Consider the following 19,903-nt stretch of genomic DNA (forward strand, 5'->3'; position numbering starts at 1 on the left):
GCGTAAACCCGGGAGGCGGAGCTTGCAGTGAGCTGAGATCCGGCCACTGCACTCCAGCCGGAGCTACAGGGTGGGACTCCGTCTCAAAAATAAATAAATAAATTAAAAAAATCATCATGTATAGTTACTTATTTTACAGAATAATTGCTTTATGAAAGGGATTGTTGTGATTTACCTATGCAATCTTTTATAATTATAATTTGTAATTAAACATTGCAGTGTTTTCTGCCCTTAAAAACAAATGTTGACTTTAATAGCTTCTTTTTAGCATAGTTTTATAGTTTTTCACAACATGGAGTTTTTAAAACTTAATATAAAAGGGAACAAATAAAAATTGTGGCAAATTAAGCTAATCTTTTTAATTAGATATTTTGGAAATTAAATTGCTATAACTGATTTGTTGTATTATGAAGCAAAACTTCTGTTTTTAGTCTATAGTCCTAAAAATGTGGCAGTTTAGCTGAGATGTTTGTTGTGTGTCAGTGGAATTATTTTGAATTTTTACATAGAATATTTCACTTAAATTTTTTCTCATCATTTTTGTTGACAGTTTACGATATATTCATTAAAATGTTCTCTTTTTTTGTCTTAGGAAAATACATTCATGGGGAAGAGACGTAATAGTTTTGACATTTACGGCAGTTACAGCACCTAAACAGGTTTGTTAAGAATAACTGCTTCTCAGGTGGAGAAATAATTTCATCTCTTCAAGATGTCCTTAGGTTTTGATGGTGTAATAGCTGGATATTTTAATATTCCCTCCTGTAATTGGCCTGGATCTGAATGATGAATGTGGCGGTTGTTAGAAGGAAAACTTGTGATTGTAATGTTCCCCAAATTGGGAAGGCATCAAGAGACCAAAGAATAATTTGGGTAAGTCCAGCTTGATGAATAGATGAGTTTACTAGGACTTACATACTGGACAATTCTGGGCAGCTCTAGAGTCACCCTGCCTCTCATCTGTAAGCCGCTTTTAAGCTTATATTCTGGCTGTTTGCCTACTGTGTGTGCACGATGAGACTGTTTTCCTTGATATATTTTGAGGTATGCCCCGAGATGTTTGGGTTCTCAGGGACACTGGCTCCTCAGCTAGGCACTCTGACCTTGGCTCCCTGCCCAGCCTTCAGGGTTCAAGTAACACACATACACCCTTAAGTAACCTGGTGAGGGACATACCACACTACAGTTGTTGACATTGCTAGTTGTGGTTCGGTTTCTCCCTTGAAATGTTGCATTCTGTGAGACAATGGGAGGTAAGTACTACCAATTACATGAATCCAGAGGTCCAGAGTAGCCACTGATTTGGGTTAGAACATTATTAATCACCTACCATTTGCAGTGTATCTCTGTGCTATTACATAAAGATACACTGGTTCCTGCCCCGAGGCAGCTTGCTATCTAGAAGAGGAGATAACATTTATAAAATAACTTATTGAAGTGATTTAGTGATTGTTCAGGAGATGGAAAGAACATTCAAGGAATATATTTCAGAGATGGTAGTGTTTTTTTCTTAACACATGGTTGGTCTTTGTTCTCTGTTCTTCCCCTTTTCTTTGGGTAAGAAATTTACCATTTTAAGTCTCAAAGAGAAATGAGTGTCCTCTTGCTTGGCATTAAGTTTGGTTTACTAGTAATATAAATGAAGAAACTCAATACAGATGGTCTCCAGAGTATAAGTGATGAACATTTCTGAGGAATAGAAGTTAGCTTTTTGGATTTGGATAGAAATAATGTTGTATATGGACTTAGGAGGCTGAGATGACAGGGTGGCTTGGGACTAGGAGTTCAAGACCAGCCTGGGCAACATAGTGAGATCCTTTCTCTAAAAAACAGAAAAAAAATTATCTGGGTATGGTGGTGCATGCCTGCAGTCCTAGTGACCTGGGAGGTTGGTGTGGGAGGATCACTGGAGCCCAGAATTCGATGCTGCAGTAAGCTATGATTGTGCCATAACACTCCAGCCTAAGCAACAGAGTGAGACCCCTTCTCAAAGGGGAAAAATAAATGTTGCATGTGATAGATAAGTTCCTAGGCCAGCCTCCAATGGCTCACTTAATCTTTCTAGCAGTTACTTATATGAACTTCTGATTTTCCCCCTATTTAATAAACTGTATTAGAGGCTAGATCTCATTCATGACTGTATACCCTGTAGCATCTACTCATGTGGCTTACAGATCATAGGAACTAGTTATCTTAAATTCTTTTTTGAACAAACTGTACTATAAAGTATACATCTGTAAAGGAAAATAGTTAATTCAGTTAACGTTTGTTCGTTAGAACTGAAGGTGAAGCTAAAAGAACAACCCCCTGTATTACAAAAACTGAATTCTATTGTGTATGATGAAAAGGAAATGCAGGCCGGGGGCGGTGGCTCACGCCTGTAATCTCAGCACTTTGGGAGGCTGAGACGGGCGGATCACGAGGTCAGGAGATTGAGACCATCCTGGCTAACACGGTGAAACCCCGTCTGTACTAAAATACAAAAAAAAAAAAAAAAATTAGCTGGGCGTGGTGGGGGCGCCTGTAGTCCCAGCTACTCCAGAGGCTGAGGCAGGAGAATGGCGGGAACCCGGGAGGTGGAGCTTGCAGTGAGCCGAGATCGCGCCACTGCACTCCAGCCTGGGCGACAGAGGGAGACTCCGTCTCAAAAAAAATAAAAAATAAGGAAATGCAAAATGCATAGGGACAATGAATCACCTATCCCCTGCTCAAATGGTATCCATCAAGTGTGCATCAGAAAGGAATTTTTTGCCAGGGCAGCTGCTGTTGTCCAGCCAAAAGAGACACTTGGATTCTTGGAGAAGCCAGCTTGTTTTTTAAAATTAAAAAATCTTATTTCTAAAACTGAAATTAGTTGGCAAGGAGGCATTGAAATTTTATGTATTTTATAAAACAGTATCAAATGATTATACTGTAGTGAGGAAAGTAGCACAGAAATTTATGTAATAATTTGATGAGGGTACTGTTTGAATGTGCTATACTTGCATGAGTCTAAAGAATGTTTCCAATTAAGTACAAGAATAGCAAAATGTGGAAACTTAAATTTAGCAGTTGTTCATTATTGTTATATTACCATCCCAAATAATGTGGAAATACAGTTGCATTCAGTGATTTTTTTATTGACCGATTGAATGAGTTATTCTGTTCCATGATTCCTACGTCTTGTTCCCCATTAAGTTCTTACACTGCTACGAAGGATATAGTCATAGGCCCTGTTGATTATCCTAGAGTCGACAGGCAGTATAACTTAACAGAAAGAGCGTTGGTGTTGTGTAGAACTGGATTCAAATTCCGATTCTGCCGCGATAACCTTTCCCCACCTATAAAATGAGGGTTAGTACATACATCTCCAGGATTAAATGAGGTCATCTGAGAAGTGTGAGGCACAGTGCCTGGAACATAGTATACATTTAATAAATGTTTGCAACTATTAGCAAGTGTAAAATGTGATGATCCTAATGATGATGGAAAAGACATAGGTTGGTCAGTGTCTACCAAATAAAAGATAACTGTGAGATAGTTACTTTATTGGTGTGATTGCTCTGTAAATGTGGCTAGTTAAGCCTAACAACTGTGATTGTTACCCAGTATCAGATGATCTAGGCGAAAATACTTAATATCTGCCAGTCAGTGTGTGATTAGAGACATTTCTGCACCTAAAGGCTCATATAAACCGATTCAGAAAAAGCAAATAGATAAAATAAGGCTTACCCAGGTAGAAGAGTAAATGAGCTATTTGTTGACATGCTTTAGGGGGCTTGACAAAAGTGTGTAAACAGGTAGGCTGGAGGATAAATTATATGTAATCTATGCCTCTAGCCCAGAAAGGTCAAAAATGTTTGAAAAAATAATTAAGGAACAAAAATGCAGGGAGAAAAGTAGCCAAGGGACAGATATTGATATTCATTTTCCTTTTACAACTTTATTAAGGTATAATTTGTGTTCAACAAACTGCATACATTTGAAGTATATAACTCAAGTAGTTTTGACAAATAGATACACCCATGAAACTGCCACTTACAAATCTGAACATTTTCATGACCCTTAAAAGTTTCCATATCTCCTTTTGCAACACACACACACACACCCATTGCAGGCAACCATTGATCTGCTTTCTGTTAAAATAGATTAGGCTGCATCTCAGAATTGTACATAAATGAAATCACACAGTATGTAGTCTTGCATCTGGCTTCTTCCGCTCAGCATAATGATTTGAGATTCATCCATGCTGTAACATGTACTAGTAATGCATTTTTATTACCAAATAGTATACAGTTGTATGGCTGTATTATTTATTTATTTTTTTTTTGAGATGCAGTCTTGCTCTGTAGCTCAGGCTGGAGTGTAGTGGCGTGATCTCGGCTCACTGTAACCTCTGCCTCCTGGGTCCCGGTTGAAGCAATTCTCCTGCCTCAGCCTCCTGAATAGCTGGGATTACAGGCACACATCACCATGCCTATCTAATTTTTGTGTTTTTAGTAGAGACGGGGTTTCACCATGTTGGCCAGGCTGTTCTTGAACTCCTGACCTTGTAATCTGCCTGCCTCGGCCTCCCAAAGTGCTGGGATTACAGCTGCGAGCCACTGCGCCCTGCCGATGTATTACATTTTTGTATCTATTCACCTGTTAGTGGACATTTGGATTGGTTCCCAAATTACAACCCACGTTTGGCTATTACAGAGAAAGCTGCCATGAACTTTCGTGTACAAGTCTTTGTATGGACATGTATTATCTCTTGGGTAAATATCCAGGAGTGAAATAACTATGATGAATAATAGATGTATTTTTAACTTTTTAAGAAGGCATCAAGCTGTTTTCCAAGATGTCTGTACCATTTTATGTTCCCAGCAGCAGTAACTGGTGGGAATATGGCTCATTCTCAAAAGATGATCTGAAATTTCAAAAGTAAAAAAGTTATTGAAACATGTAATATGATGGTGGTAATTAGCCTACTCATAGGGTTGGTTGTGAGGATTAAATGTACTAATCCTTAAAAAACATTTAAGCACAGAGGGAGGCACTCAGTATTCATTAGCAATTTTATTGTTATTCTGTTGATCTAACTTCTTTGGTTGTTAACAGTAGTACATTAGTGACTAATTTTGATAGAGTAAAAATAAACAGACTGTATTTTAAAAATCAGAGTCACATATTGTATAAAAATATTCATATTCATAAAAATACCTTTAAACAAAATACAAATTTAATTTTTTTTCCAGTAGAAGGGGCAGTGATTACCTGGCATTGTTGTAAAACCAAAGTTAAGCTTGACATTATTGTAGTTATAGTCTTTATTTATTTATTTGAGGTGGAGTCTCGCTCTTTCACCCAGGCTGGAGTGCAGTGGCCTGATCTTGGCTTACTGCAACCTCCACCTCCCGGGTTCAAGCAGTTCTCCTGCCTCAGCCTCCCAAGTAGCTGTGAAGGCATGCACCACCATGCCCAGCTAATTTTTTGTATTTTTTGTAGAGATGGGGTTTCACCATGTTGGTCAGGCTGGTATTGAACTCCTCACCTTAGGTGATCTCCCCTCCTTGACTTCCCAAAGTGCTGGGATTACAGGTGTGAGCCATGGCGCCTAGCCTAGTTAGAGTCTTTAACACAGTTTTTGTTGCAGTTACCTCTCAGTGATATAACTTTTTATTATATACTGTAATTAAGAGGGTCAAGGTATGAAAAATACACAATCCAGGATTGGTTATAACATTTTTTAAAAAGGTATTTACACTGACTTGTTCTTATTTAATATGTCTTATACAGACACATCACCTTCACTTTGGGATGTGGAATTTGCTAAGTAGTTAGCCACAGAAAATGAACACCCCTTCAGAACGGGGCTGATCCACTGGATGAAAGAGGGGAAACTGGGAGTTCCCAATTAACAGTGAAGCAGGTAAGTGTTAATTTCAGGGGTTTATAAAATTCATTGAGATTATTTCTGCCAGATATTCACTTTTAGAGTGTAGATACTTAGATGAATTTCAAAACACTGTGTAGATATCTTCACGGTGTCCTAAAGAGAGTAAGTTGCAGCAGAATGCATGCAATATAATAGAATTTTATAAAATTCGAAAACCAAATTTTGAATATACTTTGTTAGCTCTAAAGGTCATAAAACTATAAAGAAAATGATCACCATAACACGGTATTTCAGGAAGGCAGAGTAATTAAGGAGGGACACCCAGGGGCTTCGACAGTACTATCTTTCTGTTCCTCAAGTTGGACGGCAGGTTCACAGGTGGTCATTTCATCATGCTTTTACGTTGTTATATGTTGTATATATTATAGTATATGTTAGCTATATTATAATTACACATTATATTTTGTTTGTAACAGTGTTTCATAATATTTTAAGGAATGAATGGAAATGGCACATGACGAAGATATGCAGTGCCCAGCCATCAGTAGAGTCCCAGCATTATCAGATTCCAGGATAATTCCTATACAAAAACAAGCAAACAAAGGACATCTTATCTAGAATGCAAAGACCGTTTATATTCTAATAAACTGAGACATTCAAATAGGAAATCCCTCTTTTAAGGATGGCATTTTTTATATGCTTGGAAGTGTTTTGAAGCAGAAATTGGTTGTGAATAAGTCTACTTCTCCTTATTGATAGGAAAGTATAAGCTTGCTTCTAATGTCACTATTATCCCTGCCAGTAAATGTAAATTCCTGGAGATAGTGTTGCTTATGAACTCACTTACCTGCTTATTAATACCAGGTGCATTTACTCTCTTAGGGGATGACCATGGGTATTTTAAAAGATAAGAAATTTGCTGAGAATTCCTTAAATTTTTCCAATTTTCACTAGCCGGTGATGACATTGTCCCTTTTTTGCAGGTAGCTTTGAAAGATGGTGATACCTCCACAGTTGAGACCATGTTGTTAAAACATCCTTCATTTAATTATATACACATTTGGTTCTAAAGAATGTATTATCCTTAGATTCTTGGTTCTAAAGAATGTATTATCTTAAGATTATTACTATTCTTAAAATTGCTGTAAAACTTGCTGAGGTAATCAGTTTTAAATTCTGTAAAAACAGATAACAAAACCCTCTTAATCCTAAAGGTGGTTTTAAAGTTCATGCATTTATACATGTATGCAAATTGGCTATTAAACTGGGAAAATTTTATTCTAAGTAACCAAATCTTAAGGAGCTAAAGCAAACTTGCTTTATGAAATATATTAATTCAAGGACTAAGCAATTTCTGAAAACAGACTGATTTACTGTGCTGCTTAGTATTTTCTCAAAGTAGAATACATGTGATGGTGGCAGAGGGAGGAAGTAACTCACACTAGGAAGAACAAACAGCTGCTGGAATATGCTTGTGGTTTAGAGCTTCTTTTAAAAATCCTGTCAGCTGCAAAAGAAAGGAAGGCCTAATATTTTCCACGATGTCAGTAACATCTTTATGAAGATGCTCCTTTTGAATGTGGTACAGAAAGTTGGAAAACACTTGGGCATGGTATCTGGCATAGTGCCCCTTAGGCAGCACTTCATATACAGACGGTCCGGGGCTTAGGATGGTTTGACTCAGAATTTTTGGACTTTATGATGGTTCCAAAGGCGATGCACATTCAGGAGAAACTGAACTTTTAGTTCCCATACAACTGTCTTGTTTTTCACATTCAGGACATTGTTCCCATAAATTACATGAGTTATTCAACCGTTTATAATAAAACAGGATTTGTATTAGATGATTTTGCCCAAATGGAGGTTAATGTAAGTGTTCTGAGTACGTTGAGGTAGGCTAGTCTAAGCTCTGATGCTCAGTAGGTTAGGGTGTATTAAAGGCATTTTGACTTACAGTATCCTCCCAATAAACTCATTGTAAGTCAAGAAGCACTTGTAGAGATCTACCTTTACCAATTTCAACTGTGACAAATTTAATGTTCCTGTATTGCTTTTAAATCGGAGAGCAGCAGCAGGTCTGAAATAAATACTGCAGTTAGCTTTGTGTTTTTCACTATTTATTGAACAGTTCAGAGGACAAGGAAGCAAAGAGAAGCGCTCTGAGTATGTCTTCGCTTACCAGCTCCTGAATTGTTAACAGTTCTATAATGGCCTTCCTGTACTTTTCTCTCATTTTTTCTGTCCTCTTCCCTTTTTTTGACCCTGTCTCAAAAAAAATCAAATAAAAATATCCCTTGGGAATATGTAATGTTTGTATATGGAAGCCCTCAATGCCTTTCTTGCTACCTGTAGGGTAAACTCCGAAATCCTTAGCTTAGCAATCAGATTCCTCCATCAAACGGGGTTCTTAGGCCAGCTATTTCAGAGTTAATGTTACTCTTTTTGGGGGGATAGTGTCTTGCTCTGTCACCCAGTCTGGAGTGCAGTAGCACAATCATGGCTCACTGCAACTACCACCTCCCAGGGCCCAAGCATTCCTCTCACCTCACCCTCCTGAGTTGCTGGGACCACCACCTGCACCATGCCTGGCTAACTGGTTTTTGTACTTTTTGTAGGTTTTTGCCATGTTGCCCAGTCTAGTGTCCAACTCCTGGGCTCAAGGGATCCCACCCCTTCTTGGCCTCCCAAAGTGCTGGGATTACAGGCGTGAGCCATTGCACCCAGCTGATGTAAATGCTTTGGTTCCACCCCACCACCACGTATGACTAATTTTTGTATTTTTAGTAGAGACGGGGTTTCACCATGTTGGCCAGCCTAGTCTCGAACTCCTGACCTCAGGTGATCCACCTGCCTCGGCCTCCCAAAATGCTGGGATTACAGACGTGAGCCCAGCCCAGAAAACATTAGTTTTTAAGAGGCAACAGAATGGTAAGCTGAAAGTCCTGGTTATTATTGTCAGGGGCCACAGAGAGATCAAGTCAGATAGGAATCATTTGGATTTGATAAGGGATTACTAGTGGTTTTGAGAAGATTAAGACTAGAGAGGCAAATATTTTTATATTTTGTGGCAAAGGAGATGCAGTCAAAGTAGAGATTGGGAAAAAGGTTGAAAAAGTCTGCAAGGAGAAAAATCATCCATTGACTGCTTACTGCATGCCAGGTAGAGATCTAAGTAAGCCCAAAATCATAGAGTGATCTTCAGTTTCTCTTATCCCACATGTTCACCCATGATCAAGTCTTGCTGGTTATAGTATATTCCAGCTCATTGTATTTCTCTTCATCACCTCTGTGGCTAACAGCCTTTTCTAACCTAGATTTAATGTAGTAGTTTCCTAAGAAGTCTCTGTTTCCAATACTGATTTGTTGCAATGTATTCACCGTACAGCAACCGGAATGACATTTTAAAAAAGTAAATAGGACCATGTCTCTCTCCTACTGACAATGAACTTTCCATGACTTTCCATCACACCTAAGGTCTAAATTCCGTGTAACAGCCTGCAAGGTACAAAGTGAGGCCCTTGAAGTAGCATCTTATAGCTGCTTTGCTCTCTTGGTTTGAGCCACACTTTCTGTTGATTGACTGAAACCCCATGTGTGTTGAGGAGCATCTGTATATGTTGCTTTGTGAGAGTCACACTAGGTTAAAGCGAAGTCAGTGACACATGCGGCTACTGAAATAATTTTACTATTTAAGAGAACTACCAAATCCGTAGAGTTTATAGGCAGTTGGCAGAAAATAAAAGTGTTCCTGCACTTGTCCTTGATCTCCCTAATTGTGTAATCTCTTACATCGTTATTTTTCCACCTACCACACCTATATGTTGTGACTGAACAGGGTAAAAAAAAGTCTTAATCTCTCTAATGTTAACTCTTGATCAGTTGCTATAGCCATCTATGAGATCATATCTGGGCTTTGAAAAGAATGTTTAATTGCATTTTATTAGAGTTGTGCGCTATTGATAGAGGATAAGAGAGGGCCAGGTGAGCTTGATGTGTATGTATTGATTGTCTTAACCTCCCTGAGCTTTAGATTTAACTTTTAGTCTTTTTTTATTGGACGGCTTCACATTTCTTAGGAATCTCAAATTCTGTATGGTATTTGAATCTTCACCAAATTAGAAGGAGAAAATCTGTAATGGTCAATGTATATCAGTTAAACTCTTCAGAATATGTGAGATGATAATAATTATCATTTATTGAGTTCTATGGGCCAGGAACTAAATGCTTTACAGTACAGAGATACTATATTAGATTGTCTACTTTTGGGAGGAGGGGCAGGAGAGGGGGAGATTTTCTTATGAGGGAAAAACTCCAAGATTACATCCCTGTTATCTTTCCTCCTAATAATTTCTAAGTTATTTGATTAAAAATTATGTTTTAATTAGAATTTGATGGCCTTTTAAAAACTTTTACTGACACTCAACACGTTTGTTTTTGTAGGAGCTGACTAAGGCTTTGGAACAGAAACCAGATGATGCACGATAGCATTGTCAAAGAGCTTATTGTCACATTCTTCTTGGGAGTTACTGTGGTCATTTTTCTTCCAAAGTATATTGTCCCTTTTTAATAAGTTACTTATACATTTTACTCATGACAAATTAGTCAAATAAAATAAAGGTTGTCTTTGAGGATTTTTTAATTGGTCTTTGATACAAGGTAAAGTAGCTCAAGTGTGACAGACATGTTGAGCAACACCTATTTACATTTTATGGATGTCTCATTTTCCTTCATTGGGTGGAAAATGTATGTAGATTTCATTCATAGTTATTGGGTGAGCTGATAAAGAATAGTATCATATTTACTATTTGACAGAGTATTAAAATGAAATGCTCTTTGTATTTTTTGTAAAAATGAATGTGGCCAGGCACGGTGGCTCATGCCTGTAATCCCAGCACTTTGGGAGGCCAAAGCTGGAGGATTACATGAGCCCAGGAGATCGAGTCTAGCCTGGACAACAAAGCAAGACCCTGTCTATATTTAAAAAAATAATGTATTTCTGTATTTTGTAACTTTAAAAAGTTATTCTGATGAATAATCTGGATAGGGAAAAACTGAATTTTTTTTTTTCTTTTTTTGTTAGACGAAGTTTCTCTCTTGTTGCCTAGGCTGGAGTGCAGTGGCTTGATCTCGGCTCACTGCAGCCTTCTCCTCCTGGGTTCAAGCAATTCTCCTGCCTCAGCCTCCCAGGTAGCTGGGACTACAGGCACGTGCCACAGTGCCTGGCTAATTTTGTATTTTTAGCAGAGACTGGGTTTCACCATGTTGGCCAGGCTGGTCTCAAACTCCTGACCACAGGTGATCCACCCTCCTTGGCCTCCCAAAATACTGGGATTACAGGTGAGAGCCACTGCACCCGGCCAAATTGCATAGATTATGCTAATGAGAAAAGGAGATGAATTTTGTGACACAGCTTTATTCACTAACTGAAGAGCTTTAAAAATGAAGCTAAATATTAAGCCAAAAGGAAGGTACAAGAGTATTATTTATTTGAATTCTGTCTTGGATTAGCTTTTCCTAATTTAAAACCATTTGGTGTTTCTACAAACTCGAAAACTTAGAAATCTAAAACTGATTCATATTCTTTGTGTATTTGCTAGGATCTGTACATAACTGACGAAAAACTCATCTTTTTCTACATAGTTGCTGTTGCCGATGCAAAAAAGTCTTGCGAACTCAATCTAATTCCACTACTATGGTAAGAAAAGGGTATTCAGTAGCTACTGTTTTTGTTGAACTTGGACTGTAAATAGTAGATGTTTAATTTGTTGAATTGAGTTCATTGTAAGCTTTATAAGTAGTAAAATTCTATATTTATACATTTTATAGAAGAGATATGACTCAATTTTAAATACAAAGTTATAGTTCTATTATTTTGTTAACCATAGTATGTGATAGTAGATCTATACTTAACATATTTTAAAATAGTGATGATTGAAATAATGGCAAGGTGTAGATGAAACTGAAGGATTTCACATTCCTTTTTTATCATTTGGAATTTACTGTATTTAACTGACTAGAGAACATCCTGTTCTTCAACCAAGCTGAATAGGCTGCATTGAATGCTATGAAAGCTCTATATCTGTGTGCTTTATATCCCATCTTGTTTCTAAGTGTAACTTTATTCTTTAAGAAACTTTAATTCCTTTGTATAATTATATTTTGGAATAAGCAAGTATGTACAATTAAAGTGAAATTCCTTCTGAAGCAAGTTCTAAAATTAAATTTTACTGGAAATTGTACTAGATGTTAACAGTATTTAAGAAAGTCTCTTGGCTTACTAACATATACTTAAAATATATTTTTTCTTTCAACAATAGAAAATACTAAGATATTTTTATTTAGAACTGCCTAAATTGCTTTCTTTTTTTTCTTTTTTTGGGGTCTGGCGGCACGGAGTCCTACTCTGTCACCCAGGCTTGAGTGCAATGGCACCATCATAGTTCACTGTAGCCTTGAATTCCAGGGCTCAAGCCGTCCTTCTGCCTCTGCCTCCTGAGTAGCTGGGACTACAGGCAGGTGCCACCATACTGAGCTAATTCGTTAAACATTTTTTTTTGGTTGAGACGAGGTCTTGCTACATTGCCCAGACTGGTCCCTGAATTCCCAGCCTCAAGTGATCTACTGCCTTGGCCTCCCAAAGTGCTGGCATCACGGACATGAACCACTGCACCTGGCCCCTAAGTTCTTTTCTTGAATAATATCTTTCTTTTCTTTTTTTTCTTTTTTTATTTTTTGAGGTGGAGTCTCACCCTGTTGCCCAAGCTGGAGTGCAATGGTGTGATCTTGGCTCACTGCAACTTCCACCTCCCGGGTTCAAGCAATTCTCCTGCCTCAGCCTCCTGAGTAGCTAGGATTACAGGTGTGCACCACCACGCCCAGCTAATTTTTTGTATATTTAGTAGAGATGGGGTTTCACTTGCGGGCCAGGCTTGTCTCGAACTCTTGACCTCGTGATCCACCCGCCTTGGCCTCCCAAAGTGCTGGGATTACAGGTGTGAGCCACCGCACCTGGCCAGGTAGTATCTTAGTATCATGCCATTGACATTTATCCTCTAATTATTTCAGAGGTGGCCTTCAGAAGACAGCCTCTTTGGTAAAATTGCTATTGAGGATATTTCACTGAAAAATAAATTTATCTTTAAATTTAAATCCAGGAAAAAATTTAAACTTTTAGGCTTCTATTTTTATGAGACAGTAAAAAATTTTAACTCAGAATATTACCTTTTCCCCTTTTTGTGTGATAGATTGCTTGGTTTTAGTTACTGATTATTTAATAAGTTACTCAAATCTAGGATTTTGGTATAATGGTTCTTCTCTAGAATATAGTGTGCGTGACAGAGTATATTTAAAATTTTTATTAAGGCTCATGGGGCAGTAAACCAGACCTTGGAGATCGCCAGGCAGGATTAGTGGCAGGAATTGAGAGAACAGCCTCACAGAGCTCATTGGGGACCGTCCCCCAGGCACAAGAGTGTCTCAAGGAAGCAGTCTTCTCCCACATCCCCCAAAGATAGCTACCAGAGGGTCAGTCTTCTGAGCCCTTCTCAGTGTAGAAAAGACAAGCGTCAAAAGCTTACCCACTCACCCCGAGATTGCCTTCTATAACAACATGTCATTCGGCCTCACTGAGGCTGAGCAGAGGATGCTGGCCCTCCCAGGATATTTTGGGTCAAATGAAGAGGATGAAACCACAAGTACACTTAGCGTGGAGAATCTGGTGGTCTAGACTGAGAATCAGCCTGAGCTTTACACAGCTGGGGTCTGCTACTCGTGTTTTGTAGACTTTTGTTTAACTATTTGTACTGTAGCACAGAATGTGAGGAGGAAATAACACACACAGAGGAAGATGTGTGTGTATGCATGTGTTTGAATTCACAAGGAAGAAATTATTTATCTTGAGCTTTTTCCTTTGTTATTCAATTTTTATTGATTTGTTACTAATAACAATGATAAAATGTAAACAAGAGCAAATAGGGCTTGGTCTGTCATGTGGCTATGAAAGTTAAGATATGACTTTTGAGTAGGACATGCTCTGAACATTGCATTGGCAGTTTCCAACCTGAAGCAGAAATCTGGAACCTTAACTAAAAAGGGATGGAGCAAAGTTAACTTGGTGTCATAACTCTGAATTGCAATTTATTTAGTTATAAATACATTAAGAATTTGACTCTACAATGGCAGCAACAAACTGGTTTCATATTTGGCTGATTAAGTTAGTTATGAGCGTTAGACTGCTGAGCTACTTAGAAATGGTGATACCGCAGATATTCAAGAACTTTCAGATTAGAGTCCAGGTGATTTGACAAAATTATATGAATTAATTCTGCTTTAAAAAGATAATGTAAGAAGCTGGTGGTTCAGGTAGTGAGTCAAATGAAGAGCCATCTGTTCTGAGCAAATAAATAGTAACTGTTTTGGAAAGGACAGTATTGTCTTCTGAGGAAATGGGCAGTAGGTACTGACCATGCCACTACCTGGGACCAGGATGCTGATTACATGTTCCTGGACCAAACTGGCAGCAGAGACCTCAGCGGGGGAACTGGTGCATGGATATTGTTCTTAAACATAACTTTATTATATTGTTCAGAAAGAAAATGCATTAATTAACTTTAGGTATATATAAAGCGGGTAGAACAGTTTACAGTTTTACAGTTTAAGCTTTTTTTTTTTTTTTTTTTTGATACTGTCCCTGTTGCCAGGCTGGAGTGCAATGGCACGATTTCAGCTCACTGCAACCTCCACCTCCTGGTTTCAAGCAATTCTTCCTTGGCCTCCCAAGTAACTGGGACTACAGGCACATGCCACCATGCCTGGCTAATTTTTGAATTTTTAGTAGAGACGAGGTTTCACCATATTGACCAGGATAGTCTCAAGCTCCTAACCTTGTGATCCACCCACCTCGGCCTCCCAAAGTGTAGGGATTACAGGTGTCAGCTACAGCGCCCGGCAAAGCTTTTTAAATTAGAAGTATGAGTTAAAGAAGGAAATAGAGGAAATAAGCCTTTGTGGAAATTTAGAATCCCTTTTGTTTGCATTTTCAGTCTTCTACACTTTACAGATTCCCCTCCGCCCCCGCAACAGAGTCTAGCTCTGTCATCCATGCTGGAGTGCGGTGGCGTGATCTTGGCTCACTGCAACCTCTGCCTCCCGGGTTCAAGTGATTCTCCTGCCTTAGCCTCCCAAGTACCTGGGATTACATGCGCCCACCATCATGCCCTGCTAATTTTTGTATTTTTAGAAGAGACAGGGTTTCACTGTGTTGGCCAGGCTGGTCTCGAAATCCTGACCTTGTGATCCCCCCACCTTGGCCTCCCAAAATACTGGGATTACAAGCGTGCCTCACCATGCCTGGCCACAGACAAGACATTTGAGGTTCAGGGAGAGTAACAGGATTGGCTAGGACATGCATGGATAATTATTCTAAATATCATGCTCTTTCTACTGTCATCACAAACTTTACAAGTCTTTTTTTTTTGAGACAGGGTCTCACTCTGTCACTCAAGCTGGAGTACAGTGGCGCAATCTTGGCTCACTGCAACCTCTGCCTTCCGGGTTCAAGCAACTCTCGTGCTTCAGCCTCCTGAGTAGCTGGAATTACAGGTGCCTGCCACCATGTCCGACTAATTTTTGTGTTTTTAGTAGAGATGGAGTTTGGCCATGTTGGCCAGGCTGGTCTTGAACTCCTGACCTCAGTTGATCTGCCTGCCTTGGCCTCCCAAAGTGCTGGGATTACAGGTGTGAGTCACCACGCCTGCCCTACAAATCTTCTGTAATAGCAGAAACATCAGGAGAAAGCTGGCCCATTTTTTTTTTTTGTAATAAGAAGGTATGAAGAGACACCTCTATTAGCTTTTCCCAATGGAAGGAAGCTTCCTTCTGCTTCATGAAATGTTAGGACTGGTTGTGCAACTTGCTTTGTTTGGCAGTAGGGGCTAAATAAAAGAACCTAAAGGTCTTGTTCTTTACTAGAAGTCTGTCATTAGTTATATGGGCAGTCTGCAATCTCATGTACTTCCCTTCAACCCTTGACCCTAATGACTTATCTGTATCCCTTGAGTAGCTGCACTTTCCTTCTTTTTCATGGTGACCCCTCTAACTGCCACACCCATCCTGCCTTTTAGATTATGTTTCCTTTCTTCCTTTTAGAGTTTATCAGGATGTCAGCCTGCTGGTGATGTTTCAGAGACCATTGGAGAGAGTGGAATTAGATGGGAAAAACATCACAAATGCAAATACTACAATTTAAAATTTTTCTCTTATATTTGTTGCATTGCCACTTCATTTGTGTCCTTTTAATTGAAAATCAAAATATAGCTCCTTTTGGCAATGTTTTAATTACCTTTTAGGAATAGGAGGGGTAGATTACTCAGAGCTCTCTGACAGCTGGTATTTGCTGATGCCAGGAAGAGGAAACCAGACTTTTTAATCTTCATTTTCTTTGTTTATTATACCACAAAGCTTTGTTCTTTTTCTAAGTTCACAGGCCTGCATGCCAAGCTTTGACAACAAAGGGTACATGCTTGGTTGTTTTGATTTCACAGTGATGTGCCCTACAGTGTGAGACCAAAACAGACATGAGAAGGGTGGAAAGTAGAGGAAAACACTATGAACAGAAAGATTTTCTGTTAAATTATTTTCTTCTCCATTATCACACATCTAAATTAATTTTGCAGCGAGCTAATACCAGCATCTAACAGGTTCACTATCTACCTAGCCCACTTTTCTGAAGCTCTAACTAAAATCTCTGGGCTGGGCACGGTGGCTTACGCCTGTAATCCCAGCACTTTGGGAGGCCGAGGCAGGCAGATCACCGGAGGTCAGGAGTTCGAGACCAGCCTGGCCAACATGGTGAAACCCAGCTTCCACTAAACATACAAAAATCAGCCAGGCTTGGTGGCTGTCGCCTGTAATCCCAACTACTTGGGAGGTTGAGGCAGGAGAATTGCTTGAACCTGGGAGGCGGAGGTTGCAGTGAGCCAAGATTGTGCTACTTTACTCCAGTCTGGGTGACAGAGGAAGACTGTCTCAAAAAATAAATAAATAAAATAAAATCTCTGTATTTCAAAGTTAAGTTCATTTGGTCTCTGCCTCTGAGACAAAGGAAGATGCCTCAAGCATTGTCTTTGGTGGACATGTGGGAAACTTCATTAGAAACAATCTAATCTTCACCATTGTGTCCCTAGGTCCTAGCCCTTGTGGCTGCCGTAGAGTAGGAGCTCAATCAAATTTGTTCAATGAATGACCAGCTATTCAAAAGCTTTCCAGAAAAAGGGGAACACCAACTTATACAAGAAACAAGGCATGCTGGCATTAGATTGATCATCAGCTGCACTAAGAATGGTGGAATAATAGCTTGAAAGTTCAGGGGGAAAATGATTTTCAATTTGTGACACCTCTACCCAGTCAAATTACTTGCAAGGGCAATATAAAGACATTGTTACACATGCAAAGACTCAGAAAGCTTACCTGCCAGTCACCTTTTCATGAGGAGTTATTAGAGCATCAGTTATTTTCCATCAGTAAAACAGAGTATCCTGAGGAAGCCATGGGATTCAGGCAGCTGCAGATGTGACCCAGAATGTCAGTTTTGTGGGTGACTAAGCCACAAGTTCATATTTGAGCAAGAATGGAGGACCCAGGAAACCAAGGTATTTCATGGAACATACAGTTGGAAGAACCTGAAGATATACTTCAGGCAAAGAAAATGAAAATAAGAAAAGCACCTAGAAATTTTATTTTCTGAAAGACTCTACAAGAAAATCATAATACAAATATGAATTAAACTGAGTCATCAATGGGCTTTCAAAAGAAAAATATTCCAAGAAAATAGAATGGGTAAGATGGCACAGATTTCTTTCAACAACAAAGTACTAGGCAAAGCGACAACAACAAAGTAACCATGATTTTGAGAAACTGAGCAGCACAGGGTTGAGACATTGTGACTACACAGAGGAAGATCAATCACAGCATACTTGGCTCTGCTGTGGACCAACATTTTCATAACGTTAACACTGCTTATTGGTTATTGTCTATTAGAACCAACTTATAGAAGACTTAGGCCGGGTGTGGTGGCTTATGCCTGTAATCCCAGCACTTTGGGAGGCCGAGGCAGGCGGATATCGAGACCATCCTGGTCAACATGGTGAAACCCTGTCTCTATTAGAAATACAAAAATTATCTGGGCATGGTGGTGTGCGCCTATAGTCCCAGCTACACAGGAGGCTGAGACGGGAGAATCGCTTGTACCCCAGAGGCGGAGGTTGCAGTGAGCCGAGACGGTGCCACTGCACTCCAGCCTGGCAACAGAGCGAGACTCCATCTCAAAAAAAAAAAAAAAGACTTAGTTTCAGACGGGAATATAAATGTTAACAGTCGTGGAAATCTAAGAGTACAGCTTTGAAAAGTTTGGAGGTACAGAGGTTTGAGGTTGCAGTGAGCTGTGATTGCACCAGAGGTACTCCAGCCTGGGCAACAGAGGGAGGCCTCATTTCTAAAGAAATTTGGAGGTAGAAGCAGAGGTGGGGAGTTCAAGGGAAGTAGGAGTTTCTCCTATCATGAAATGGAGAACCAAGAGGTGCTGTCTATATTTAATAGAACTAAAAACAAAAGTTTAAGGATATTAAAGTTAACTAAAGTGAACAATAGGACTAAAAATTGTGGTGTTAACTACCATGTGCACCTTAGGGAGGTGAATTAAGCTGACTTTTTATCAGTCCTTGCAGGAGTCAATGTCACAAAATAGCAGCTTAATCCTATTCATACAGTTGAAGATCATCAGGAGAATTTAAAACCACAGAGGTCAAAGTGGTTGCCCTTTGGAACTGAGACTGAGGCTGGGGAGATAAAAAGCAAGGAACAATTGCTTTTTGTTGTAGGGCTTCCTCTACTCTTTTTTTTTTTTTCGTTTTTTTTTTTCCTTTGACAAAACAAAAACCAAACATAACAATCCTGGTGAGGGTCACAGATCATCTATTTTAATGCCTGGAAATATATTCAGTGAGTCATCTTGTAGCTCTTAGACCAAAGTTAAAAAGTATAAGAAAGTCTGTAACTGTAGACTACAAAGCAGTTAATACAGAATGAAAACTCCCAGTCATCTCAGGAGAAGTGGTGTTTTATTTCTGGTTGCTGCCAGAAATATTCCTGTATATATCCAGAAGCTCTCCTGGCTAGGTATCCACAGCTTGGCAACAGCTGCATAAAAAGGGGGCCAGACCTCTCACCATCCCTTCTCCCCTACCCTCACCAGTCTGTTCTTACTGAGTTACAGGTTGAATTGTATCCCCTGCAGAATACATGCTGGAGTCCTAATGTGCAGTACCTCAGAATGTGATCTTATTTGGAAATAGGGTTGTTGCAGATGTAATTAGTTAAGATGAGGCCACACTGGGTTAGGGTGGTCCCTCAATCTGATATGACTGGTGTCCTTATACAAGGGGAAATTTACATTCAGAGACAGCACATAAAGGAAAGGCAATGTGAGGGAGAAGAAGGCCATCTACAACTCAAGTATAGAAGCCTGGAACAGATCTTTTCCTTCCAGCCCTCAGAAGAAACAACACTGTCAACACCTTTATTTTGGACCTCTAGCCTCCAGAAGTATGAGATAATAAATGTGTTGAAACCATTCATCTAGCCTGTGGGACTTTGTTACAGCAGCCCTGGCAAACTAATACTCTGATGGAACGAGGGAAAGAGTCCCTTTCATGACTGCCAACATTGGGTGGGAAAGAAAAGCATTAGGCACCTTTGTCATCATCTCCCCTGATGCTGTTATAAAATTTAATCTGATAAAAATCTGTGTCTGTTGCTTAGTTCAGCATTCAGAGTACAGGTATGGGTATAGGTAGTACTGTTTTTTGTTTGTTTGTTTTTTGAGACGGAGTTTCACTTTGTCACCCAGGCTGGAGTGCAGTGGCACAATCTCGGTTCACTGCAAGCTCCACCTCCCAGGTTCAAATGATTCTCGTGCCTCAGCCTCCCAAGTAGTTGGGGTTACAGGTGCCAGCCACCACGTCTGGCTAATTTTTGTATTTTTAGTAG

This window comes from Colobus angolensis, unplaced genomic scaffold, assembly GCF_000951035.1.
Source record: "Colobus angolensis palliatus isolate OR3802 unplaced genomic scaffold, Cang.pa_1.0 Scaffold101, whole genome shotgun sequence".
Taxonomy (NCBI): domain Eukaryota; kingdom Metazoa; phylum Chordata; class Mammalia; order Primates; family Cercopithecidae; genus Colobus; species Colobus angolensis.